At 34.5% G+C, this 27,825-nt stretch overlaps 1 protein-coding gene across 14 annotated transcripts in view; it reads left to right on the top strand.

Moving 5' to 3' along the window:
• Positions 1-3,791: 3,791 nt before the first annotated feature.
• Positions 3,792-27,825, top strand: part of Zbtb20 (zinc finger and BTB domain containing 20) — an 815,899-nt gene continuing 791,865 nt past the window's right edge. For 10 of the 14 annotated variants that reach the window (XR_012447947.1, XR_012447938.1, XR_012447943.1 and 7 more), the window contains exon 1: positions 3,794-3,943. The gene's annotated coding sequence lies outside the window, so the exon portion shown is untranslated. Of the gene's footprint in view, positions 3,944-27,825 lie in introns of all 14 variants that reach the window. The other 4 variants (XR_012447949.1, XR_012447950.1, XR_012447937.1 and 1 more) reach the window with 3 other exon arrangements.

The following is a 27,825-nucleotide window of genomic DNA, read 5'->3' as shown; positions in this document are numbered from 1 at the left end:
GTGTGTTGCCATTCTGCAATGTTGTCAAATTGCCATTTATGAATGAGCCTGTGTTTGGGTTTTCTCTTCCGTTTGTGTTCAGTTCACCTAATCAGTGCACCACACCATTAATAGTTGTCTTCTTTTCTCCTCTCATTCTTTCCTTTCTCCAACATCATTCTTTAGTCAAGTCCATTATATTCTCAATGTGTGAGGTTTTGCTGGAAACGGCTTATGGTTCTGGTATGAATTTTCCATTTAAAACAAAGCTTGGTTTAGAACAGAAAACAAGCATGGAAAGAGAGTATGGGCATACAACAAACCAGGAAAACATAAGCATCTGCAAATTAAAAAATATTAAAAAGGGCTTTAGATGTCTACACATTGTGGATTTGGTGGTTAAAGGCAAATTTTATATAGTTTCCGAGGCAGAATAACTTTCTCACATCTGGGTTACATGTGGATTTACAAAAATCCTTTTTAAGTTGTTTTAGATGTGAATTGTCTAATCCTAATTTTTACATACTGTTCTAACAGATATTGATATCTATTTCAATTTTGTTTCACTACAAAAAAGACAGTTTTTAATATTCTTTCATTGGCTATTATGTGCTCGTGTTAATAGTGAGCTCATGTATAGAAATATAGTACCTGTTAGTAAATGGCTAAAAATATCAAGTGATGTGTTACTTCTTCTAAGAGTTTCCTGATTTTTACTCCCCTCCAGATGTAAATGAATCTGTTCTGACATAGATATCACTTTTTTATTCCACTGTATTATTATACTGTATTTAGTCCATCATTGACTCTTTCCATTTTAGCTAAGAATGTCATTTTATATATAATATATATGGATGTGTGTATGATTAGTAACCTTATTAGAATCTAAGCCCCTACACAGCAAGAGCTGATTTGATTACTTTTTAAATTCAGTATAGTGATAAATTCAGTGTATCACAAATATTTCCAATGTCTTAGCAGTCAGGCAATTTATTTTCTGTATTCTGTATTTTATGTGCCACATATATATATATACAGCATAGTAATTTAGTCCTTTCTCTCTCCCAGGACACAGAGAACTGTGGTAAAAAATGCCAAATCTAGTTCCTATCAATCTTAAATGTCTAGTAAATATATTTACTATGAAGAACATGCATTTAGTAACTGTTGAATGAATTGGTAAATAGCAAAGTGGCAGACGGACTTGAGTTTGAAAACAAGCACTGCTACTTGTTGCACTTAAAGCATTCAAAGTCTAAATGCCCTCATTTGTGACATAGGAAGATTACATTTGCTACTAGTTTAGCCTCTCTTGAAGCATTAGGGTCTTCACCAGAATCTGTGAAGACAATAGGTTACAGGACTAAAAGAATTCTTTATAAAAATTGTTCTCTAAGCCATCATCTCTCTTCATTTTCTATCAGTCTTTCTTTCTTCATCATCCTCCCTTGATTTCTTACCACCTCATTCTTACTCTTTTTCTCAGTTCTGTTAAGTGCCAAGAAAGAAAACAGCTCTTGCCCCATTATAATTTGGAATATTTGTGACATCTTTTGGGGTGCATGAGTGGTGCTCAAGGCATGTTAAATGTAAGTATGAACACTGAGACAGTCCTTAAAGACAGAAGCATTTAAACATCAGAACTGGGTATAAACAAAACAAAATGCCATCTTAATAGGACCAAGGTCTCACTCTACCACTGCTATTTGAATTAGGTATTTTATATTACTTGTGATAAGGCCTTATCACAATCTTAAAAACTTTGCCAATATGCTGAAAAATATCTTAAAAAATTTGTTGAAAAAGATGACTCTTAGGCCCAAGTTCAAGCCTCAGCAGGAGGAAAAACAAAAATCAAAAAAACAACCTTGAGACAGAAGCCCTTTCTCCTGAGAGAAGTTATGGGATTAACTTTTTGAACACTTTCATTAAATTTTACTGAATTTTCTCATGTGAAGTTGAATGCTTACTACTGTCACTACATCACTTTTAGCTAAGATTTATATATAAGTTAAAAAATATTTTGGCTTCTACACTCAATAGCATTTTGTACAACTCACTGGTCTTTAAATTTGCTATCTGATACGATAATGAGGATTCTGAGAGCCACATAAAAGATAGCTCTAAAGGCATTAATGAAGTCAAGGCCTTGTGCTTTTTTTTTTTTTTTTTAACCAGGGCTAATTTATTTTGCTTAGGTTTTGCCAAAGACCTCTAGCTGAAGCCAGGCATCTTGTGTGGAAAGCATGTAGTATTTGCCAAGGAAGCCTAGGTTAAAACCCAGAAGACTTAATGCAAACCTTCTGGAAATTATATATTAAGTCCACATCCTATAAACAACATTATTTTCAAGTGGCAAATATAGTATAATCTTTATATGCACGGTAAGTTTCGGCAAACCTCCTCCTTTTGTGACAAATTGCTATTTAAGTTCCTTAAAAAGTGCTATTTCTTATTTTGGCAGGGAATTGTTTTTCTTCGTAGTAAGAGGCAATTATTTTTTCCATCTTAGTCCTTTTAAGGAGTTCTTTTTAGGAATCTATCCTGGTTTCCTGCTGGCCTGGAGCCTCATTCTTCTTCTCTTCTCCCCCCTCCCCCCCCGTGGCTGGGTACTGGACCGATATTTGTTAGATTTGGCTCTAGGGAGTGCTATGTGGAGTGACAAATGGATGAGGGTGAAGGTTTTATTGAAGCATCTGAACCGCATTTAATTTTCCGTGTAGCTTTATTTGTTCCTTCTAGCTCCCAGGATATTGAGTTTTGTGGGCATCAGTCGGGTCGTTGGTAATAAGAAACATAATCTGCCTTTTCCGGCAGGATAATAAATCCTCATTTGCATTAAGCATGGCTTACTTCGAGCTGTTTTACATAGTGTTTCTACATCTTCTAAACGACTCAATGCTCTGAGCGAGCCCCGGCCCTGCTTGGGCGGCCTCCGGTGACCTTGTCTGGCAACCTGTGCCCCATTTTGCAAGAATTAAGCCCGACCCAGTGTGGCCTTGCGCGCAGCCGCCACGCCGACCCTCTCGCCGGCTTTCCCTCCCACCGCCCAGGATCCAGCTTCAATCCTGCAGCCTCAGCCGTCGGCGACAGCGACAACCCCTCTTCTCTCCTACGGCTCCCCCCGCGCGTCTCGTCGCGCCAGACAGCGGGTAACCGCCGCCTCCGCTGGGGCATCCCGGCTTCATAGGCCCAGGGCGCTCCAGACGCCTGCCTCTCACTGGCCATCACCGCTGCCCCTCACTCCACAGCCCCCTCGGCAATTGGTCCCAGGCCGCCACTCGTCATCCTGTCTTCGAGTCCCGCCTCCATCCCCGGGTCATTTAAGTTTATCACAAATAAATAAATAAAGGAGGAAATAGAAATGCGTAGAAAGTAAAAGCAGTAGGGAGGAGATGGGGGCGTGGGGGGAAAAGTGGGGAGGGGCGGAGGAGTCAACAACCAAACTTGATAGTGTTTGTATCGACCAATCACAACTCAGTCCAGTCCGGTCTGACGGGGTCCGCTCCACCAATAGTTTTCAACCTCTTGGATCACTGAACAACGAGATACCACTGACCTCTCCAAAGTGGGCGAGGGTGGGGCGGGAGAGTAGGGAGGACCGTTGACCAATTGCCTATTAGAAGTACTCTGAGCGAAGTTTCCGTGTTCCAATAGATGTTTGAGATAGCGGATTGGGCCTCTCCTACTCCAATCAAACATGGCAGAGATAAGGGAAGGCGTAGTTAAGGGCGGGGACAAGCACGGGAGGAGGAAGAGTGCATTTTGTTTATGGGCGGCAACCTCACGAGGGCCGTCCTATCCTTATTGGTCCACTGAAGCCAAGAGTGGCATGACAGCAACCCAATGAAGGGAAAAGTTACAGGTTCGCGGCGTTGGGCGCCCAATGTAGGCTTACTGCCGAAGAAGTAGGGGCGGGGGGAAGTTTAGGAGTTGAGGAAAGAAGATTAAAGAGCGCGAGGAGGTAACGCCAAAAACTCTAATTTGTTGTGGGGCGGGCGGACGGGAGGGGTGTGTGCGTGCCGAGAGGGCCCAGGCGTCTGTAAGTCGCTTCGAGTGGGGGGCGGCGGAATGGGAGGAGGGGAGCGGGGTGGGGCTGGGGGAGCGAGTTTCAGAGTGGTGAGCCTGCGGGCCGTCGGCCAGCCCAGCGCCCCGCCCCGCGCGCGCCCCCTCTCCCCCGATGCCCCTCCTCGCGCGCGCGCGCGCGCTCCCGCCCGCCGAGGCTTCGCTGGACCGGCTGGGAGGGTCCCCGGGTCCCTTGAGCGGGCGGGGCGTCCCGCAGCTGGAACGGTGTCTTCTGCGTTTTTCTCTTACTCCCCGCGCCTGGAGCTGCTGCTTCCAAGAAGAGGAGCTGAGGGGGACTAGCCGGGGCTCAGGAGCTGCTAGAGGCGCCCGCTTGTCTTCCGCCCCCTCCCTTCTCGCCCTCCCCCGCTTGCCGTGGCTCTCGCGGTCTCTGGGCGGTCTTCAGAGAACTGGGGGGCGGGAGGTGTCCTGGCCCCAGAGCCGCTGGACGCCTCTCCCGACGCCGGCGCCAACGGCCCCGCCTGCTTCGCTGCTACGATTAGAGAGGAGGGGGATTGGGAAGGGAAGACCCATCTTTCTCCTTCCTTGGGCCACTTTGGAAACATTAAAAAAATGTTAAAGCCTTTTTTATACTGGAGATAAAGATGGTTGGCAGGGTTTTGAAAGTTTAAATGCAGTCCTTTACATTGTTGGAACGCATTCCTCTGTGTGGAGCTCTCAGTACCCCACCCCCTGGATCTGGTGCTTTTTAAGGATGCTGAAGAGGCAGGCAGGAGGCAGGGATTTTCTAAAAGTTCTATTGATAAACACACTTGCACAAGCATATGCCAGGCACACACACAAACTATCAACATTAGCGAAAAACACAATATGGCGTACAGCTTCGCTACCTAGCCTGGTAATCCGCTGATCTCTTAACTCTGAACCGGGTTGAATGAGGTTAGTACCAGGGTGACAGCTCTCCAATAAAATCCGATGAAACAGGAAGTAGTTTGGAAGCCTGTGGGTGTAGTACTGTCCTCAGAATGAGTATTGGCCCTAGCCAAGTTGAACATGTTACGTTTCTGGACGTGTAAATTTGTCTCCACTTTTTTTTTTTCAACTATGAAAAGTACCAAAACTCCAAAGTGGGGTTTTCTCACTGCATGGACACGTGTGAATTTCAGCTGATTAAATTATCAGAGGCCACCCATTCCCCCAGTGTTTTCAAGTGAACTCTGTTCTAAATTGTCTGTTGTAACATGTTGCCCCACTGAATTTTAACATACATGGTTACCACTTTGAAAATAAATTCTATAGCTGTAAAAACTGAATTTAAGTAGTCATTATTAACTTAAATTCGTAAGTGACTTACTTTCATTCCTGTTCCTGCTCCTAATCTCAAGGACCTTTTCTGTCTTCTGGGAACAGTTAGATTGCACTGGCATCCCTACCATGTAAGTGTGACCAGTTAAGATTTGACACATACTGCATTTTTGTTTTATACCTAGGTATGGCTGTACTTCTAAGAGAAGAAAAAAAATTACATTGACTTTCATACCATTGCTCTTTGTCATTCTTAATGAGAATGCATCAGAGTTGACAAGCAAATGATGTGACACCCTGTGCCATCTGCTGAACACTCTTCCCCAGGCTGGTGGCTTAAGTGATAAAATGTCTGCCTACCAAGCATGAAGCCCTGAGTTCAAGCCCCAGTACTACAAAAAAAAAAAAAAAAATCACTGAACCCTTTTACTTATAACTGTTCTATGTTCAAGTTTTAATTCCCAAGATTGGGGCTTTGATTTTTATTGAACTCAATTTTGAAGGGCTTTAGGCTGGAGGACACATGTTGCTAAAGTAAACAGGTGAGAAGAAAAGTGAGTTTTCTATAAATATGTTAACTGCTCACTGAGTTGGGCAGTTCGGTATGTTTGGTTTTGTGCTTTCAGATTTTATAGATCAGTGCAATACAGGCCTTTCACATATGAAGATAGGTGAAAATTTTACTCATTACCAGCCTCAAAGCAAGTATGCTCTTTCATGGTGAAGTTCTAATTTTAACAGACTAAAGAAAGAAGTTTAAAAATTGTCATAATTTATCCATTTCCAGGAAAAAGTATTTATACTTACCCATTTAGGCCAATGTTTAAAGACTACCACTAAATCAAAAATATATAGATGTAGATCATGTATACATTAACTACCAAAAGACAAAATAAAATTAACTGGAATAATAATTGAGGAAAGAAACTTTTCATGTGAAGGCTGTACCGGTGGGGAGGGTTGTTAAGATTACTAGATGTGGTGCCTGGTTCCTATGTAGTTAGACTGGAAAGTTTTTAAGACCCACAAATATCCAGCTCTTCTTTCTGTCAATTTAATAAGAATTTGACTACTTGGTATAGGAAGAAAATCTAAGGGAAGCGCCATTTGAAATTAATTATTTTTGTGTTATTAAAGTCTTAAGACTTTCTAGACAAATTGGACTTCCTAGAAAAAGGCTAGACTGAATAATTAGATCCTTTTAGAAGAACAATAAAAGCTACAGCTACATTCCTGTAAAGGATGTATAATTTATACATGAATTTTGAATTTTTCCAAATATCTTCAGAATAAGTGGTAAGGAGGGACTTCTTTAAATACATTTGGAATGTGGGAGTGAAGGTTAGTGGACTCTTATTCTCTGAAATAATCATGTTTTTCTGAAATGGAGGCTTAAATTATCAAATTGTTGAAGACATGGTTCTAGATACTTGAGATATAACAGTGAACAAGAGAAAATTGTTGGCCCTTGTAGAGTTTACATTGTAATGTCACATTTTGTGTACTCCACATTGCTAGGAGAGATTTTTGGATGAAACTTTAAAACTCATTTAATGAACTGCGATTTCAAAGCACATATAGCAGTTTGAGGGAGAGGAAGCTGTTTACCAATTGCATTGTTCAGCAGAGCTTAGTTTATTTGTAATTTTTGTTATTGTCATGAAATGTTCTTCCTATATTTCAGCAAGTCTTTTGACAGATAGCAGCTTTATATTTTTCCTAATTTTAATCATGTCCTTGAAATAAATAAAATGTTGCTTTATATTAAAACATCTTGTGTCTTGAAATTTACTATAAAATTTCTATGTAGAATTGTCTTGTTAGCTAAGTGTGTTAAAACAAATGGTAGAATATTTGTTAATTTTTGATTAGGATTTGTTTTAAGAAAATACTTGAAAAACTAAGTACCTCAGTTGTTTGTAGTTGTGATTTTATTAAGAGAAGATAAAAGTTGTAATTAATGTATAGGTGGCATTAAAGAAATAGAAAATGAGGCCTGCAAAAAATGCTTTGTTATTTCAACTTTTTTTGAACTCCGAAAGCATTTGCTTGGCAGTTCTCTGATTTAATAAGACCATTTGTAATACAAGAGGAACATTACAGAAGATTTTAGCATTACTTTAATCATTTAGTCTGTAGGTGGATAAATTCTAGGTTCTAACAGAAAGGAAGGTGCCTGTTAAATGGCTGTGTGAATTCACTCTGAGTTTGTGGCTTCAAGTAGTGGGTGTCTCACCTTTTCAAAACTGGTGCATAGTTCTCAGACAACAAATTCTGATTTTTATTAATTTTTTTAATATCACTGTGAGTCTTACTTTATTAGCCAAGTACGTTTAGTCCTTACATGGGACAGCTTTTATTATATACAATCCTCCCCCAGTTTTCTCATTCTCTGCTGTTGAGGTTCTGTATCTCCACATTTACAGTAGATCTCTACTTAGTATGTAGCATAATCAACCTCTTCCAGAAAGGGTACATCTTAGAGCACTTTGTGATGGCCTCTGGCTATTTTATACAGACTTATTAGTATATGAAAGCTGTAAATAGGAAGACTGAGAAGGAAAAAGAGATTTTTAAACTAATAGACTATATTGTTTTAGTTGATTTTTTTTTAAAAAAAGCAAAGTGGAATAATGGTTAATAGAGTATTAAAAACCTAAAAACTTTCTAGTAAGCAGGGTTGATCAATTGTGTTTATGTGAGTATATATTTACATATAAACAGCTTTTAAATGAAGACATACTTTATTTCTGGACAACTGCAGTCTTGCTCTGGGGTCCTTCACAAAGTTCTCAAGTGATTTTGTTTAATTCACTTTGTTAGCAGAGAACCACAAGCTAATTAAATTTTTGTAAGTTTTGTAAGGCTTTTCAGCTAAAATTTTATTTTGGAAGTTTTTTTAAAGCACAATTACTAAGCAGTCCATAAAAAATGACAAATCTGAATTGGAAAGTTCAAAGAACCTTAGTCCACATAAGATAGTTGAGTTTCAAAAAGAGGTATTCATAGTACAAAAGGTAAAATCTTGACGTCTGTCAAGTTTTTATAGTAATTAAGTATGACTAATACTACCAATATATTTGTAAGGTGAGTCTAAGCATGTGTACAGTGCATTTTAAGTCAAAATTTCGGGTGTTATTGGCCAGACACAGTCATTTCTTTGCCAGAGATACTAGGCTGTGTGAGTACTAACCATCTGTTAAGTGATAGAGACAAAGAAAGGTTTTAATATAGTAGTCTAACATTTCTACAAACTTGTTGTGAATTGTATTGTCATTTTGTTTTGGCCTTCATACTCTGTGTTGAATATGCACTGGGTCAGTCACCCCACTTTGTTTTATGAACAAACCATTCAAGGTCTAGATAAGGTTATTGTCACAGCTGATGGGATCTAGAGGCAAGATAAAATATGTTTTGATTTGCTCTCATGTAATGATCAAAAAGTCACAATTGTGGGCCAGCCACCCACTAGCAATTATACAAATGGTTTCAAGCATGCTTATTTTCATCCACCCAGTCTCAATTTTAGGTGTCTTTTAATTCTTTTGCTTTGTAGATTCAAGCTTTGTATTTCAACTCCATTCCTGAGCTGTTTAGGGGGAAAAAAAAAGTAGCAACAGGAATCCAGATTGCCTGTTTTTAGGTACAATATGGTGTGATGTGAAATTGAAACAGCAGATTGGTGAGGAACTTTAGTTTCAAACAAATATAAACTAGTTTGTTTAGTGAAGTCATACACAAAACAGTAGTCTCTTGACGGGGCAACATTTTTTTTCAGTAATTTCTGCATCATGAGGTCACTTGGATTCTTTGGGCCAGCAGTCTGTTTCCAAAGCATAATATAAGAAAAAGAAGTCCTAATATTGCTGATTATAATGATGTACTTAGATATGGCAGGCCAAGGAAATATTTATAGCTGTGCTAATTATATCAATAAAAATAGCAATATTAATACTGTGAGTGTCAAATCCATTCTTGACAGTAGGAGGTAAACAAAACTATACTCAAACAAAGCAGCCAGCCTGTCTTTCCTGTCAGCTCATGAATATGCACTTTCAGAAAAAATATACAACATTTAAGAGTTGGGTGTGATGATTTAATCTCTTTTTAATTACTTTTGACATTTTTTGTGTTCTTTCTAATTCAAGATCTGAATTTTTAGTTTTGGAATTCTTGATGCTCATCTTGCTGTCATTGGTAAGTTTTTAGAGATTTACTTATTTATACTTCACTGCTTTATAAATTAGCAGAAATTCATTTTATATGTACTTCAGTTTTGGAACACATTATCATTGGAAAAGGAAACTAAAAGAACCTCTAACAATTTATAAATCAAAATAAACAAAACCCACCACTGCCGTATTATCTTTCCCTTTTATTCTCCCTCTTTCTCTTCTTTCTTTCACACATACTCAATAAAGCTCAGACTTCTTTTAGACAAACATAAAAAAATGCCTATTTTCCAAGGTTTTATTTTAAAGGAAAGTATAAATTTTCTTTGTAGTTTTTATCACTGCTAATCAGTTTTCATAATTTTAATGGTATTTTAAGTTTATTTTCCTACTATGTTATTAAATACAAATCATTAAATTCAAAGGCTTTTAACTTGAGGAACAGCATTTACTTTTTCAATCCTTCATCTATTTAATTCTTTTACTTCATTGCACATTGTCAAAATCTTGGATGTAGTTAGTAGAGGTGGGTCTATGTCTAGTGCTGCCCCTAACTAGTTACATGGTCATGGGCCATATAATCTGTGGATCATCACCATAGTTGTTTCATCATCCCTTGATGTTTTCATTGACATTTCAGTCTTTATTTTAGTTTTACATAGTGTTACTAGGAAAGAGTATATGTAAAATATTTTACTTTGCTTTTTACTTTTAGTCCTTGATATGTTTCATCTTAATGATACTAGCTTTCAAACACAGATAGTATATTTGTAGACAAATATTAAGTACTTATAATCTTTTATAGTTGGTAAATATAACACATTTATTAGTTTATATAAGTTTTCACCAATTTACCTTAACTTTGGAAGCATATTAATAATAGAAGTTATACACTTGAATTTTTGCATTTCATTCAGCATAAAGTGGTTTAATTGGGGAAAGCAGGTAATAATAGAATGAATTAACTCAGCCATTTTTAAATTCTCTAAAATATGTAGATATATCAATAAATATATGTCTTCAAAGAACAAAGGTGAACTTTGTTTTTGTACTTCCCTAAGCAAAAAATAGATTCACTGAGTAATCAGGAGCTGTCTCCATACAGATCTTATGAAATTTATTATTTTTAGCTGTGCATTTGATATTTGGTCTTACTTTATACCCGTCTGGGGACAGGTTCACATAGGAAGGATAGTAAGGAAGGCAAAGAATTTTGACTTTATTTTGATGTAGAATAGTAGAAAGAATCTATGTTGGAAAAGACTGAAGATACTGCCCTGTCACATATAGACACAAACAGCTGCATGCAATTCACATGGAAGTGCTTGCTACATTTATAGTTAATGATTACCTCAAAGTTTTCATTTAAAATTTCACTCATTTTTAAAAATTGACTCTCATTGCTTTTACTGATAAGAATGATTGTGAGAGGCTCCAGGCTACCAAACACTACCTATTCACAAATGGAAATAGCAATCTGAAGAAATTTATATAGTTTTGAATCCTTTCCTATATCTACCCACAACTCCAGATGTTCCTGGTACTGATCGTGTAACATTTTATAAATCACTTAAAAGAGGGCTCTATTCTAGGACCATTTTCTCTCAATGCTTGCCCAGATTAGTACTGGCAATTTTATTTCAAGAAAGGCATAGTAGATTTGGAGAAGGTTCTAGGGAAGGACACAGTGGGAAAGAATTGTAAGTGGGAGGAATGGTTGCTATGGTAGAGTCTAGTTTTAAATTTTAGCTCTTTAGTCTAGAATTACAAATGCTGCCAGGGAATTTGTTTAAAGATTTTGCAGTGAATGGATTTACAGATGACCTGAGTTGCTTCTATGGGTAACATGATAAAGCGAGCTATGAAATAATGAGTAGCAGCAGGTCAAAGGAAAGGTTAAATGCTTGGAGTACTGGGAAGATAGAATTTAAAAAGGAAAACTAAACCCAGATTGAGTAACCAAGAACTAGAGATCTGTAGAAATAAGATGAAGCAGAACAGAAACAATATATTCAAACTGTAGTAGATCTTGCTGACTTTAGAAGGGCCTCATGTTTATTGTTTGTTATTTGTACCCTTACATTTGTTTCACAGACTAGTAGCTAGCTGCTTAAATATGGATGACCTAGAGTTTTTAATACAAAGACTGCTATTCATTTGGCACAAAAGTGTGATAATAGTAGTGTAGAATTAGGAAGTAGGTTTAAGTGCATTATAAGGAAATGCAGTTTAGCACAATAAACTGTGGTAAACCATTTATTGACTGCCAGTTGTGTACTATGGAATTCTGAGCTGTTGGGGCATTTATAATTACATTTAAGAGTCTACTTTTCAAGTACAAGAAGACACCTGTTAGATTTTTCTGAGCGTCTGATGACTATCAAATCCTTATCCCATAATTAATTTTATTATATTCTTTATGTAATCTAGCCTTTGACCTCTTCCTTCTCACGTTCATGGAGTTTTTAAATCAGGCGCTACCAAGCTTAACATGGAATATAGCCTAAAGTATGTGATTTTAAGTTTTCCTTGCTATGTCACTATTATAAAATAAAGGATTAGTTTTATTTAATACTATAAATGCATTTTGATCAGATTGGATAAAATCAGGGCACAAGTTTGAGTTATATTTAGCACTGCCAACAAGAGTGAATTAAAAGAAATTAAAGTAACTTTTAAAGTAAATTTCAATTTCAAGTAATTTATTTACTTCAAATGAGATATTTACATACTATTTTGTCTACAAGGTACAAAAATCTTCAAAGGTTAAGAGGTAATATTTATTGTTGAGCTATATTACGTACATGAGTTGTATCATCTGAATAGTGAAAGAATAATGAAAGTGCTGTACCATCCCTTGTGTTAACTTTTTCCTTTTGACAGTATCTCAGATATTTATTTGTACTTTTATTGTTACTTTATTAGGAAATACAGTACAGTAATAATTTTGCACCCTTTAAACTGAAAAAAATACATTGTGAAGTTAGAAAATTATCACCATGCAATTCACGTGTGGCAGTTTGCCTCTTTAGGTTAATTGTTGGTGGTACTCTGTTTTGTTCTTTTGACATCCTGTGGTACTTAGTCTTTTTTTATTTTTATTTTTGGTGGGACTGGGAATTAAGCTCAGGGCTTTGAGCTTGCAAAGCAGGTGCTCACATAGTCACTTGAGCTACACTTCAAGTCCATTTTTTTGCTCTGGTTATTTTTGGAGATGGGGGTCTCTTGAACTGTTTTTCTGGGCTGGCCTCGAGCTACAATTCTTCCAGTCTCAGCCTCCCAAGAAGGTAGGATTACAGGCATGAGACATCAGTTCTGGCTACATAGTCTTCTTAACAGCTGTGTTGTTGCATTTCACCATTGTTTATATATTTGACCCTCAAAGAAGTATGTTTAAAAAATCATGGTCATAGTAATCCTTCTTATACTAGCTAGGGGTTGAGAACAAAGTAATACTATGTTGAAGGGGTCTTTTGAGTTGAAAAGCAGTATATGCAAAAATGAACAGGATTCTAGGCCCTTCAGATTCAGATATTCTGTATTAAAGACTTAACATTTTGTTATAAAGTGAACCAAAGTGTATAAGAGCCAAAAATAAATGGTGGCTGTTTTTCTGTACTTTTGGATTATGCATACTTCTTTATCAATTATCTGTGTAATGATGAGTTTCATTACGCAAAAATGGGTGGAAATGGTGTAAATTTTATTTAATTTGATGTTTTATATACAGTTTAACTCCTAGCTCATATTCTTTTGAGATTCATCACTTTGGAATGATAACATTTAGAATGATAGCACACTAAACTTCAGTCTTTTTTTTTTTTACCTTTTTGTTAGCATTTATTAGTTGTACAAGGGGTTTCATTGTAACATTTACATATGTGCTTATAATATATCTTAATTAGATTCACCCCTTCCATTGTTCTTCCTCATTCCACTTCCCCCCTTTTTAGAACAATTTCAGCATGTTTCATTGTTCTGTTTTCATACCTGTATACAAAGTACATTGACACCACCCCACACCATCTCAGTTTACCCTTCCTCCTCCCACTGGTACTCACCCCTGGACAAGACCTGCTTTGCCTTTTAAGTATATAGAGAATAATATTGAAATATGTTGCATCTGTGTATAAATATGGCATAATAAAACACACTGAAAGCTCTTGAATAATAGGGGAGGAGGGCAATAGAGAAAGAGTAAATAATAGACGGGGGTTAATCTGATTAAGGTATGATATATGCTTGTGTGAAATGCCAGGACAACTCCCTCTCCCCCTTGAACAATCAATGGACTGCAGTCTTTTTAAGGAAGATGCTATGCTTTATTTATCTTGATAGTGCTGGTGTGGTACTTGGCACACAGGAAGGATTTAATAAATGATTTTGGTCAGGCTATTTTGTATATATATATATATAATATATATCCAAGGAATATTACTTTGATTCTTGCCCACCAGTCTATTCATTTCCTTATTTTCAACTAATTCTGGTTCAAATTTGCCATTGTGAAAATTGTTATTGCCTATTATAGACATTCTTTGTACTTTTCTAAGTCCCAAATATTTTTACACATGCTTGTGATTATCCTTTTAGATATTTAATGAAATTCTATCATGGCAGAAATTCCAATAAAAATTAAATTTACTACAATTTAAAAAAGAAATATATATTGCCCATCAATAGTAAAGAAAATCTGCTACAATCAATTCAGGTCGTTGTGTTGTATAGGTATACAGAATTATATTACCTACTGATTCAAGGATAAAAGCCAGATTTTATATCCTATATGATTCCTATCTGAATAGCATGACAAATAAACTAAGTACTTTTGTACTACATAGATTGCTATTGAGATTTTGAACATTTTATATGAATTTTTAAATTCTTTTTTGGGGGAGGCAGTACTGGAGCTTGAACTTTAATTCATAAAAAATGAATGTTCATAAAATTGCACATAATTAGAGTTTTAGTTAATTTTGCCTTATTGTCTGAGTTATTTAGAAATCTAGTCCAGTTAAACATATTAATATTAGTGATAATATATTTATAGTTCTTCTAGAAAGCAAAAAAAGGTAATTGGACTGTGAATAAAATGGAAGATATCATATAAAGCACACATGGGGCATGTATTTAATTCCTGTATAACAGATGACTTTTTTTTTTATATTTGTAAAACTTCCTAGTACATTTTGGGAAAATTACCTGATTGGCTAAGGTCATAATTTGCTTTCCTACTGTCAGAAACTACAACAAGTTGATCTGACATTGTTTTCAAAACAAAAGATAAGTGTGTCTTGGAATAATTAAAACTGGGATTCCATTAAAGCTTACATAAAGTGATTAATAGCTGTAGTATATTTTGAGATCTGTGACTACGAGCATACAGAGAACATATTGTCATTTTTATATTCTGTATTCAGGAGTGTACTTTTTATCTTGATTCTTGGGAATAATTATAATAAAGTCCAAACATACCTTAGGCCTACATGCCCCATCCCACCCTCAGACATTTTTAAATTTAAGATTTTGAAAACAAGTTGATCTGCATATGGTTATTTTCCCCTTCACTTCCAATTCTAAGCTGCGTGCCATAATGAATTAAAAGATTGCTGACATCTGTGAACAACTGCCATAGCACCTTGAGCAGAGAAACATTGCTCTACAATTTTTAAGCCTTCAGTTTGGGCAAGCAAGTAAGAGAAAAATGCTGGAGACCATGGTAAATATCAGAAAGCAGCAGACACTGGGGAAAAGAAGATGGAATTCAGAAGTCCATGAATCTCCATGGTAGAAGATCAGTGTTTACTCATTTAAGTATCCAAGTCTCCCCAACTAGCTAAAATCTGTAGTAGCTGAATGGAATCTATTCTGTCTCTGAAGCTAAACTGAAATAGAAATAGGACAACAGAGATTGTCCTCCATGTGCTTGGCAGGGAACTGACAGACTATCTTTCTTTTTACCACCTGTGGTACTTATGCCTTTTAGGGTACTCAAACAACCAGACCTGAGCTCCAGTGAGATATCAATGAAAATATCAATCCATTTGTGCAGTAACAAATGAGAGATGAAATCAAAGTACACATCTCACATCCAGTTAGTGTTGGCAAAATCAATAAAACCTAAATGTGAAAAAAATAGAGCATTGAAAATTCAAATAAAGAATTTCAGATACTAAGAATAATATCTCAGTTGAATAATTCAGTGAATTAAAGAACATGGTCTTTTTTGAAATGAGTTAGTGAAATAAAAGACCAAATATAAAAATGTATTGAAGCATATAGAACAAAAATAAAACATGGTAAAGACTTTAAATAAAAATAAGAGATTTTGCGATTATAAAAATCAAAATGTGAATAATACGAATAGTAGGAATTACAAAGGGAGAAATTAGAATAGACAGAATTAAATGGTAAAATTTTTTCTGAGATTAAGTAAAATTTTGTGTATTGAAATTGTTTACCGATGTATGGTTTCAATTGAAAGATAAGACACTTAGGCATATTCTGGTGTAGAATGAAATTTCTGTGAAGCAGAAAATATCAAAGTATCATAAGACTTCGTGTTTGCAATATTGAAAACTAGAAGATATTAAAATGACATCTACAGATGGCAGAAAGAAAGTAACTACAATCCAAGAATCTCACTGCCCAGAAAGTTTTCATTTGCTAGGCTACATGAGGGTAATACATTTAGGGATATACTGGGACTCAGAGTATATAAGGATTATACTCTATCTGAGAAAATGCCTGTGAATAGACTATAAACCAATAACAAATGAACCACAATAAGTACTTCATGATAAATGAAAATAGGGACTAGTGAACATTTATATATAATTTCATCTGACAGATAAATATCAGTGGCTAGCAATATGTAATATGATAGGTTAATTCAGTCTCTTGAAATAAAAGGACCATGTTTCTGTAAGGAAAAATGTAAAATGTACTAAACTCTCTGGTTAAAACTTAGGAGATAGAGGGCCTTGGCAGCTGGGAAGGGAAATGGGTGGAATGGGATGAGAGGAAAGGAGGATGGGAAGGGGGTAGAAACTTATAATGGGTGAAGGACATATATATATGTGTGTGTGTATATATATGTGTGTATTTATTGATGTATGAAAAAGGAAGATAATACAGTAGAAAATCACAGAATTTGTCTGTTAACTAAGGGATAATAGAACGAATAGCAACTTGATCAAAATATAGGAAAGGAAAATGAGGAAACTATGTAAAATAAATAGGAAGTAATATGAAGTTATATAATTAAGCATTATCGATTATTATATTTGATGTAGACTAAATTCTCCCATTAAAAGACAGGTAATTCTAGGTTACTTAAAAAACAAGCCAGCCAAATTGTATTAAAAAATACCTAAAAGAAAGTATGAAGAAAAGTTGATTGTAAAATTATGGACATAATGATCAATGTGTATGTGAATGTATATATATGATCATGTATGTATGTATATACATACATATACATATATATATATATAAAGAGAGAGAAAACGATTAAAATAGTGGGTCTATTGGAGGGGCTTAGGAGGAAGCAGGAGAGGGAAAGAAAGAGTGAATAATATTGAAATACATTGCATCTGTGTATGAAGATAGCATAGAGAAATGCACCGAAAGCTATTGAATAATAGGGGAGCAGGGCAACAGAGAAAGAATAACTAATAGAAGGAGTTAATCTGATTAAAGTACAATACATACATGTGTGAAATACCATCGCAAAACCCCATTTAACAATAATATACACATAAATAATGAAGCATGGGAAGGTAAAACATCCTGTCTGGGGTGGGTACCAGTGTGTGTGTGTGTGTGTGTGTGTGTGGTGGGTGGAGTAAATAGAGAGGGTAGAGGAGGGTGAATATGCTCAATGTATTTTATATATGTGAATGAAAATAGAACAATGAAGCCTGTTGAAATTGTTCTAAGAAGCAGGGATGGAAAATGAGGGAGAATGATGGAGGAGCTGAATCTAAGATACATTGTAAACATATGGAAATTCACAATGAAACCCCTCTGTATAACTAATATATGTTACTAAAAATGTTAAAAATTGAACTTTACGTACACAAAATTGGTTAATCACAATGTGATTTGTAGTCATTGTTCCATGCATTATCTTCATTTCTTTCATTCATTCATTCATCTACTCATTCATTTGCTATTTTAAATCAAGTAAAATACTTATGAACCTAAGACTCAACCAAAGAATTAGGACATTAATAGTATTTTACCTCTGTGTGCTCTTTCCCTGCTCATGTCAGTTTTTCCCAACTAGAGGTGAGATTGCTATCCTAAAATTCTTGTTTTGTTACTATGTTTTCAAAAAATAAAATTACATGTATATGTGTGTGTATATCTGTATATATATATTTACCACTTATAAATGTGTGACTAACACATTAATATGCTGTATTCATCTTCTGGAATCTGATTCTATTTCAGCATTAGATTATTAAGATTCATTCATTTTTTGTGTAACTTATTCATAGAGTTAGTATTTCTGAATGTACCACCATATGTTTATCATTTCTATCAGACATTTGAGCTCTTTCTTGGTGACATGCACAAGACATGCTCTTTAGTGTATACTCATATTAGTATATATTAATTCTCTTTGGGTATACTCATATTAGACTTGCTTTGTCCTAAAGTATGTAAATACTGAACTTTACAAGAGTTGTCAAATTGTTTTTCTAAAATGATATTACTCATTGCACTGCCACCAGCAATGGACATAATAATATCCCTATTAATCTACATTTTAAAAATAATGTGTAGTCAGATTTTTAAAATTTTGCCACGTGAGAGGATAAAAATATCTTATTGTGGTCTTTATTTAAAATTTCTTATTGACCAGTTTGGTTGTGAACATGAAATGTTTTCTTTTTTCTGTGAAATGATTGTTCATGTATTTACCTATTTTTCTTCTGCTTTTAATTGCTTTGGTTTTTTTTATATTAATTTGCATTTCTGTATGTATTCTAGATACCTTTTCTATTCTCCTAATTTGTATCTTCTCACTTCTTTTAGGGCATTCTAGTAACAGAAAAATCTTAATTCTTATGTGGTCATACTTATTTTCTTTATAGTTGGTGCTTTTTCTGTCTTTTAGCAAATCATTCTCTGAAGTTGAGTTTTGTGTATTATATAGAAATAAAAATTTTAATTGTTTTCTAAAGGAAAGCTCAAAATTTCCAGTTACATTTACTGAGTGTTCTTGTTTCCTCAGTGATTTGCCATATGACATCTTGTATAGCAAGGGTCTAGTGACTGCACATGTGACATATAGCAGATCTCAGGTCATATTAATTTTAACTTGTGGAACTTTCCTCATTCGTTTGCCTTTTTCTCTTTAGGTATCCAGAGCTTGTATAATGATGTATTTGTCAGAGTTGACAAGTATTCTGCTTAGTGTTTCTAGTAAAGAAATACTCTTTGACAATTTAATCTACTTCCATTCTTAATGGTTTTGTGTTTCTAGAATGCTTACCTCTTTTGTTTCCTATTTTCTGTGTCAATTTTGATTTTTAAAATAAATTATATGATCAGATGGGTAAATAATTGTTTTACTAATAATTCATATATTAGAACAACTTCAATTATTAATCCACTGTCTTAGATACTAATTGTTATGTGAAAGGCAAAGGCTAAGGAGAAAGAAGTTTCTGTGGGATATAATAAAAATAGTTGCCTACACATTTTAAGGAATTAAGGCAAAAAGCTGATATACAATGACACTCCTAACATTTTTCTTTTTTGTTGGTCAGAAATATATCAGGGAACTGTAAACTTGAGAAATTAGAGGAAAGAACCTTCACTAAACTGGAGTCAAAGCCATAGAAAGAGGAAGGATATGGTACCATAATGCACAGAAATAGCCTATGACAGATCTTTTGGAAATGAAAAATTACAGAATTTTTTTGAAAATCATGCATTGCATGTTTTCAGTGATTGGAGTATTAAAATAAATTACTAGGTTTTGACCTTTTGATACAAATATATTTGCCTTAAGAGTAGCTGTTTGACACTGGTAATTAGAGAAGGCAGAACTTAGAGGGGTAAGCAGTACCTGGAAGTTATCTATGTGAATATAGGCTGGGGAAAGGTGATGGTAAGTAGAGAATGAGGACGAGTATGACGTACTTTCAATGGATAATCTATAATGGGTAGAAATACATTAATCAGAATGTATAGCATTTCAGGAATGTGTGGTCAGAGAAATGAATAGGTTCAATACACAGAAAATATTTTATAGATAATGTTTCTTGGAAAAACAAAAGCTTAGACTTTAGGGAGAAGCAGGGTAAGTAGACATTGTGGAGTGGTGTTGCCTTTTGCCTTTGTTATGGACAGCCAAGGATCTCCTCAGAGTTACAGAACTGTACAGAGTCATAATTTGACTTGGTACAATATGAAATGCAGGAATACACACACACACACACACACACACACACACACACACGTACGTACGTATTTTTTTGGTAGGTATTGGGTTTGACCTCGGCTTTGTGCTTGCAAAGCAGGTGCTCTACTGATTGAGCCACACCTCTAGCCTATTTTGCTGTGGTTATTTTGGATATGGTGGTCTAGTGAACTGTTTCTCCCAGCTGGCCTTGAATTGCGATCCTCTGGATCCCAACTTACCAAGTAGGTAGGATTACAGGCTAGAGCCACAGGCACCCGGCGGAAGGAATATTTTTGACTAAGGAAAATTTATGAGAGAATGGGGAGCAAAAGACAGCTATATACTCACTAAGGAATGTAGAAGAGAGAATTAGGATTTACAATTGAAAGAGTAAGAAAGGTCCAAATGTGAAAAAAAATCTTGATACTTAGATTCATACTTTAAAACTTCATTTGGGTCCTCACTTGTTATTTCATTTAAAACCCACTTGCCAAAATTAGAAATTCATTATCTCCTATCTCTACCTGCCAATTTTTGCCTTTTGTTTCATGATGAAAATTAAGACAGCTTACCATAACATTTTTCACATTTTCTTTTCCATCTGTATGTTTTGGATATATTTGTTTTTGCTGGATAGCCAGCTTCTAATAATCTGCCTTCAACATTTAGATTAGAAACTGAAGTGAATTAGTGAATTAGTTTCATTATTATTACAAAAGACTACTGAATTTGGTATAAATTACTTTATATAATAATTTAAAAATTGAAAACCTAAAAATGCAGAAAGTTTGTCAGCCACATGAAAAGAGTGAGTACATGGGACATAAGAATAAAATTTGAGTTTTAAAAATAAACTGAGACTTGGTGATACTGACATTTCCTATAGGTGCTGAATGGAATATGGTAGGTTAGTGATTATGTGAATTTAAACATGATGAAGATAAAGATTAATTTATCTTCACAGAGGGTAAACGTATTTTTATACTTTTAAAATTTTTATTTTTAAGACAGAATTTCACTGTCATTGGCTCAAGTCATCCTTCTGCTTCAGCCTTCTGAGGAAGAACTATAGACAAATGCTACCGTACCTGACTCCCATTTTTAAAAACTATGATCTCATTTTCTGCCTTACTTCTTTGTGTCAAGTTAAAAAAAAGTTAGAAAATAACTCCACAGAGAACTCTCCATAGAGAGTTCTGTTTATTGTCAAATAACATATCTAGATCATCTTATTAATAGACTTTCTGTTTATTATCCTTTTCCTTTATGGGTTGGAAACCTTTTGTTTCATGTCTCAATGAACAATATTAAAAATATTTCTTCCATCCTTTCTTTTTCCTTATCTATCCCAGAGATACTTCTGTTTTTCATCTGAAATCAGTTCAACCACTCCAGACAAAAAGCAAATGTATGGTGGAAGCAGTAGGTAAAATATAAAAAGTAAAATGTAAATTACTGAAATTGAATGATGAATATAAAAGAGGTTAGCCATTTTACAGTTTTTGTATTTGAAATTTTCCACAAAAAATTTTTTTAAATGAAATCAGAAAGAAAATAAAAAATGAGATTTATGAACTTACATTGACAAATCATTGACACCCAGCCTCATGGTTTAGGGGTCACATTTGGTGTTGGGCATTCTGTAAGTCTGAACAAATGGATAATGCCATAATAATATGGAGCACAGAGATTTGATCCACCTATTTATTTCTCTTTCCCCTAACCACTGATCTTTTTGATGTCTCTATAGTTTTGCCTGTTTCAGAATGTTACATAGTTGTAATCAATATAGTATGTAACCTTTTCAGGCTTTTTCATTTTAAGTTTTCTCCATTATTGACTTTTAGTAATTAAGTGCCATATACAAATCTAGTTCCTATTAGTAAGTCTAAGTAAGTACTTCACAATATTAATGTAAATTCTCTCTCTCTCCTTCCCTTCCCTCTCCTCCATTCCTCCCTCTCATTCACACACACACACACACACACACACACACACACACACACACACAACTGTTTTGGAATGATTATGTTGGGGTAAGATGAAGGAATCATAAAATTGAAGCATCTCATTCAATTTATAACTTAAATATTTGATATTTAGGTGAAATAGAAACAAACACAAGCTAAGATTTATTGAATCATTTTTATATGCTAGGCATTAAGCTTCCCATATACCTAGCATTTAAGAGTTTATACTCTAGAATTAGTATGCTGGATGTGAATTGTGATTTTGGTTTAGATGTGGGATCTTAGAACTCACTGTTCTCCCCTATAAAAGATATAATAGGGTTTGGGGTGTAGCTGCATGGTAAAATGCTTGCCTAGCATGTGTGAGGCTGTGGATTTGGTCACTAGCATCACATATATGAAAAAGATATAATAATAGTATTTACAAGGCATGTGATTTTTGACATTATTGATTATTGACATTATATATGCAAAATATATAGCTGTCTGAATATTATAAAATGATAAATGTTATAATATTTTTAACACTTGAATTATCTCATTTAATCATCACAAAATTATATAATATGTATTACATAATTATATAGCATTTTATTTTCCCCTGTTGATGAGGACAAAAGCATAAATGATGTTAAGGAATTACTGTAAAGTTGTAGAGCGAAGATTTGAATTTAAGCACTCTAAATTTTTCTTTGTCCGTGCTGGGGGTTGAACTCAGTTCTTCACACTTGCTAGGCAGGTGATCTATCATTTGAGCTACTCCACCAGACTCAGTCTAAATTCTGAATCTGTATATCTTAACTTTTATGATCTATTTCCTCCAAATTAGTAAAAATGAGATACAACAAAAAGAAGAGCTCACAGAAATGATTCTTTAAATCTGGCATTGAGAGGTGGTCCCAAGGTCATCTAAGTGATTAATCAGCTCCTCTCAGACTTGGTTAGATGAAGACCTTGTTTTAATGAACTGCACAATGTTTTGGACATACTGCTTTAGTGGGATCGATGTTTGAATTCAGGACTTTGTGCTTCAAAGCATGTGCTCTATTGCTTGAACCACACCTCCAGCCCATTTTGCTTTGGTTATTTTGAAGATGAGGTCTTGCAAACTGTTTGCCTGAGCTGGCCTCAAACCACAATCCTCCTGGTCTCAGCCTCCCAAGTAGCTAGGATTACAGGTGTGAGCCACTGGCACCCAGTTTAGATAAATTTTTTTTCTTAAATAATTTTTGAAGAAATAAATTGATGTTGAAAAAAATCTAGTGATTACTGAAGAATATAAAATTACAATCTAATTTTCATTTGCGAAACCTCCACCTTGAACAAGCATTATAACTATTTGAAGTTTTTATGTGGGCATATCTTCTTTAATTTTTTTTCACCTAAAGCTCTAGGAGTGTGTTATTAAAATATCTGTGCAAAGTACATTACTACAACCATTAAATGATACTTATGTGAATATGTTCTCCACTCTGAGCCTAGTCAAATAGTTTAGCAATATTATCATTAGATAATTACTTTCTTGTTTTAAAGCTTTCTGTCACTTTTGGCAAGGATTTTTTTTTATATTTTAAAACTTAGGAAGCAGGCTTGATGGACTGGTGAATACACTGAATGACCTAGACTAAAGTCTGGATTTGTAACTTACTACTTATAAGATCTTATACAAATTCTTTCCTTTCTCTGAAGCTCAATTTATTACTTTAAAGATTTACCATAATGACAAATTACTTCATGTTTGTAAGTGAGAATTTAATAGTTTACATGAAGAAGTTTTTAAGTGGTTATGTGATAGACAAATATGAATTGTTGGTGTGAGTCATTACTAGTTAGAAGATATCCATGAAACAACCAATTTGAGAAGTTTTGGTTTGGGAAGAAAGGGAGGAAATGGATTATTATTTAATGACTTTGTGATGGGTCACTATGTCTATTCTCATTTAATACTTTTATCCCATATTTACCAAAGAGGGAACTGAAATTTAGGACACATAACTTGTTTAAGGTCATGACTAGATAATAGGGGTGCTTCATTTAAATCCAGGCTTGTTTGAGTATAAAGCCCATTTTCTTTCTGCCAAATTATTCTGCTTCTCATGTAATGAGATGGAGTATATGCCCCAGATAATTAAGAACAAGATGAAAAGCTAGTCTTCCAGGTTCTAATTAAGATACAGTGATGCCTTACTTTTATTATTCTTCCTTTTATTCTCTCCAAATATTTCACATTGATTTCTTATTTTTCTTTATAACATCATTGTGATTTGTGTAGAAAACATGAGCTATTAGGTATTATTGCATAAATCAATACTATATATCACAACTCATACTCTCCCTCAGGTTTCATAAACTGATGAACGAGTCATAGAGGACATTTCTGGTGTACTAAAAACATGTTTATAAAAATTGAAATTCTTAGGGCTTGGCATGATGTTTCATGCCTATAATTCCATCTGCTCAGGAGATGGAGGTAGAAGGATCATCATCTAATGCCAGCTCCATGCAGAAGCATAGCACCTTACTTGAAAAATAGAAGCAAAAAGGACTTGGGGTATCACACATGTAATAAAGCATTTGCAGCAAGCACAGGACCCTGAGTTCAAACTCCAGTACCACCAAAATTTTTTAAACAAAAATCTTAATTATAGTGAAGCAGATGGTATATTTCATAATATACTTCAATTGATTTTCGAGAATACCTAGGTAATTGATTTCATATTTATTGATGAAAATTCCCTACTTTATACAGAAAATATCCCTGTGGAAACATTTAAACATTTCTTATCTGAGATGTTGGATAGGTAAAGGGGAAAGATAAGAGAAACTAAGTTGTGCTCAACTTCTTCTAGGTCACCTTTTCATAGTATAACTTATTTTGTTTGCAGTATAAATGGAAACATTTCAAAATCTAAATAGAAATTATTTTTGGATTTTCCATGTCTTGCCTTTCATCTATTGGTTAAAAAAAACAAGGGATATTGCATTTTCAAAATACAACAGTCTGGAGAATATTGTCCTTCCTGCAAAGATGTAATAGTAGAATATGTAGAAAAACAATAACATGGTTTACAAAGTTTGTGAGCTGATCACTTCTGTCAATACTGGAGTTTTTGTAATTTTTGTAGATAACAAGCAGCAAGTTATAGTGGCAACCTATATATATTCATTTAATATTTTAAGTTATTGAGCACTTAATAAATTTAGGATGTTGTGCTTTGTGTTCTATAAAGACACATGAATGACTACAACATGGCTCTGCCTCCAGGAACCTTGAAGTTTTGGGAAAGACTCAGAGTATCATTTGCATGCATTGTTAAGTTATACAAAGTATCCTGAAGGGAGTATGGGGATTCATTTGCTTTAAGAGTTGGAGGTACTAGTTTTTATTTGTCACTTGTTTTAAGTGACAAATTTTTGTTTAAAGTAACCTAACTGTAACAATAGATAATTGACTGGGAAAAAGCACATTAAAGCCAGGTGCTAGTGGCTCACACCTGTAATCCTAGCTACTTGGGAAGCAGAGATCCGGGGGATCAAGGTTCGAAGCCAGCCCCAGGGAAATAGTTGGGTATCTCAAAAATACTCAACACAAAAAGGGCTGGCAGAGTGGCTCAAGTGGTAGAGCAATTGCTTAGCAAGCATGAGGCCCTGGGTTCCAAACCAGTATCACCAAAAAAAGCATACTAAAGATAATACTAATAAGCACATTTGAACTAGAATATACCCAATAATATTATGAACACTTTGTCAGCAATATTATAAAAGTAAAAATGATGATTTGGTCATATTTGGCAATAGGCCAATACAAAATAGTTATAAATAAATCTATTTGAAATGTGAATTTATGTTCACTATTAATGAAAAAGAATCAATCTCAAGTTATATGTGGGCCTTGAGGTTTTTTTTTTTTTTTTTTTTAAACAGAATATGATTTCTTCAGTAAGGCATTAAATTCTTACTTTACAGATGATGAAGCAAGTAGTATTTAATGTCACATGATACCCTGTCCAGACTTTACAAATTTATTAAATTAATGTTTAGAAGATATTAGGGGTTAAAAAATTTATAATAAAAAATAACCATATATATCATTGGAAACATTGTTCTTCTATCAAGAGCAAATGTGTGTGAAATAATGCATGGAAAAGAGTATGTTCACAAAATTTATCACATTTGACAGCAAGTACTGTTAGAAGATGATGGGAAATATTGCCGAAGATTTGAAGAAATAAGTGTTTGAACCAATTATGCAGTATGGAAGGTTTACCATATAGTTAGATGAAGGTAATGATATTTCTAACATTTCAGCCAAAAGTAAATGCTAACTTTAATTTAAGTAAGATGATGAACTATGCTTTTACAAATAACTAACAGGACTTCTGGAGAGGATAACTGCTGAGCAGCAAAATACTCTTAGTAAAACAATGCATTCTGGAAAAATCTGTGATAACTGTATTACATTGTTAATGTGTTGGAGTGATTGGTTTGACTGGAATAGAAAAAAATGTTCCTGGGTCAGGATACAGAACTGCACATGATAATTCATTCACTCAGTATTTATAGACAACCTACTTTAGCAAAGAAATTGAAGTCACAAGTACATATAAGTTTTGTAGGTTGTCATGTGGTCAGTTTTTAAAAATTAAAAGCATAGGAGAAAATACATTACCAAATATGGAAGTATTTTAACATTTTGGTGGAGTCATTATGATACTTTTTAATAAAATAGAGAGTATCCATGAATTTTGTTTATACAACTGGTGAAACAATGTCAAACTTACAGCAGTTATGCATTTTTCTTTTACACCATGACAAGGATTTCTGTGATTATAGGTGACAATCAGTACTATACTTTTTAATACACATTTTAGGAAAAAATAATTTTATCTATCTTTTTATAGTAATAGTACTGATAATGAGCAAAAAGATAATTGCTATTTGAAAGACCCATGGTACGGAGAGAGCATTTCACATTGAATGATTATAATTATTTTTATTATAATGAGATTTTGCTTCAAGAACCTATGTAATTTGAAACTAGTTTCTGTGTGTATGTTAAAAACTATATAAAATGTATCTGTATATTTTTAAAAACTTGGAACATAATTCTATAATTGTTTTAAAGTTAAATATGATCTTTAAATAGGCTTTACAATTCTTAATAGGTTTAAAATTTTTAAAAATGTGACATAAGTTTATTAATTTGTAAGAATGACTTACTGAAATTTGGGGTTATAGCGATTACATAGCCACATTTCAACGGAATCCCTCATATAACTGGTGGCTGGGATGGAAAATTGGGCATTGTGATACAGTAAGTACAGTCAGTGATACTTTTCCTTCATTTTTGTCTGCTGTTTTGTGAGGCTTTCTCCTTCACCTCCCTCATGACAACCATTGCAGCAAAATACCACAACTTGAAAATACTGCCATCTTTTCAAATGACTACTTCACAAAGTGTTAAACCAAGCTAAGATAAAGTGAATGACACATTTCTTTAACCAAATTTCTGTTTATTGTTTACAGTGAGAGCAAAAGTTTTTAATTGTTGATAGAATAAAAAATAAAAATAAAATGTTATTTTTTCTCATCCTTTAAAATGCTTACTACTGTATGTTCTATATATATATAGCATATGCTCATACAATTTACATATAATTATGCATATACTAGAGTGTGGGCTTACATTAGTCAATGTCTAGTCAGTTAAATAGAAATGACTCAAATCAGATGGACTTTAATCCAAGGAGTTGAGTTCAAAAGTATGGGAATATCTGGTGGAACAAAAAGAAGGTAGTAATGTTATTTAGCATTGAATGCCTGCAGTTAAAACTAGGGAAAGCCTTGCTACCCAGAGTTTATAAGCCCTATGCTGCTTTCGCTGCTACTGCTGCTGCAACCGTTGTAATCACCACTGCCACTGCCTAGCAGGAAGCTTTGAGTCCACATTCCTACT

This window comes from Castor canadensis, chromosome 5, assembly GCF_047511655.1.
Source record: "Castor canadensis chromosome 5, mCasCan1.hap1v2, whole genome shotgun sequence".
Taxonomy (NCBI): domain Eukaryota; kingdom Metazoa; phylum Chordata; class Mammalia; order Rodentia; family Castoridae; genus Castor; species Castor canadensis.
This window is presented reverse-complemented; position numbering and strand designations above follow the sequence as displayed.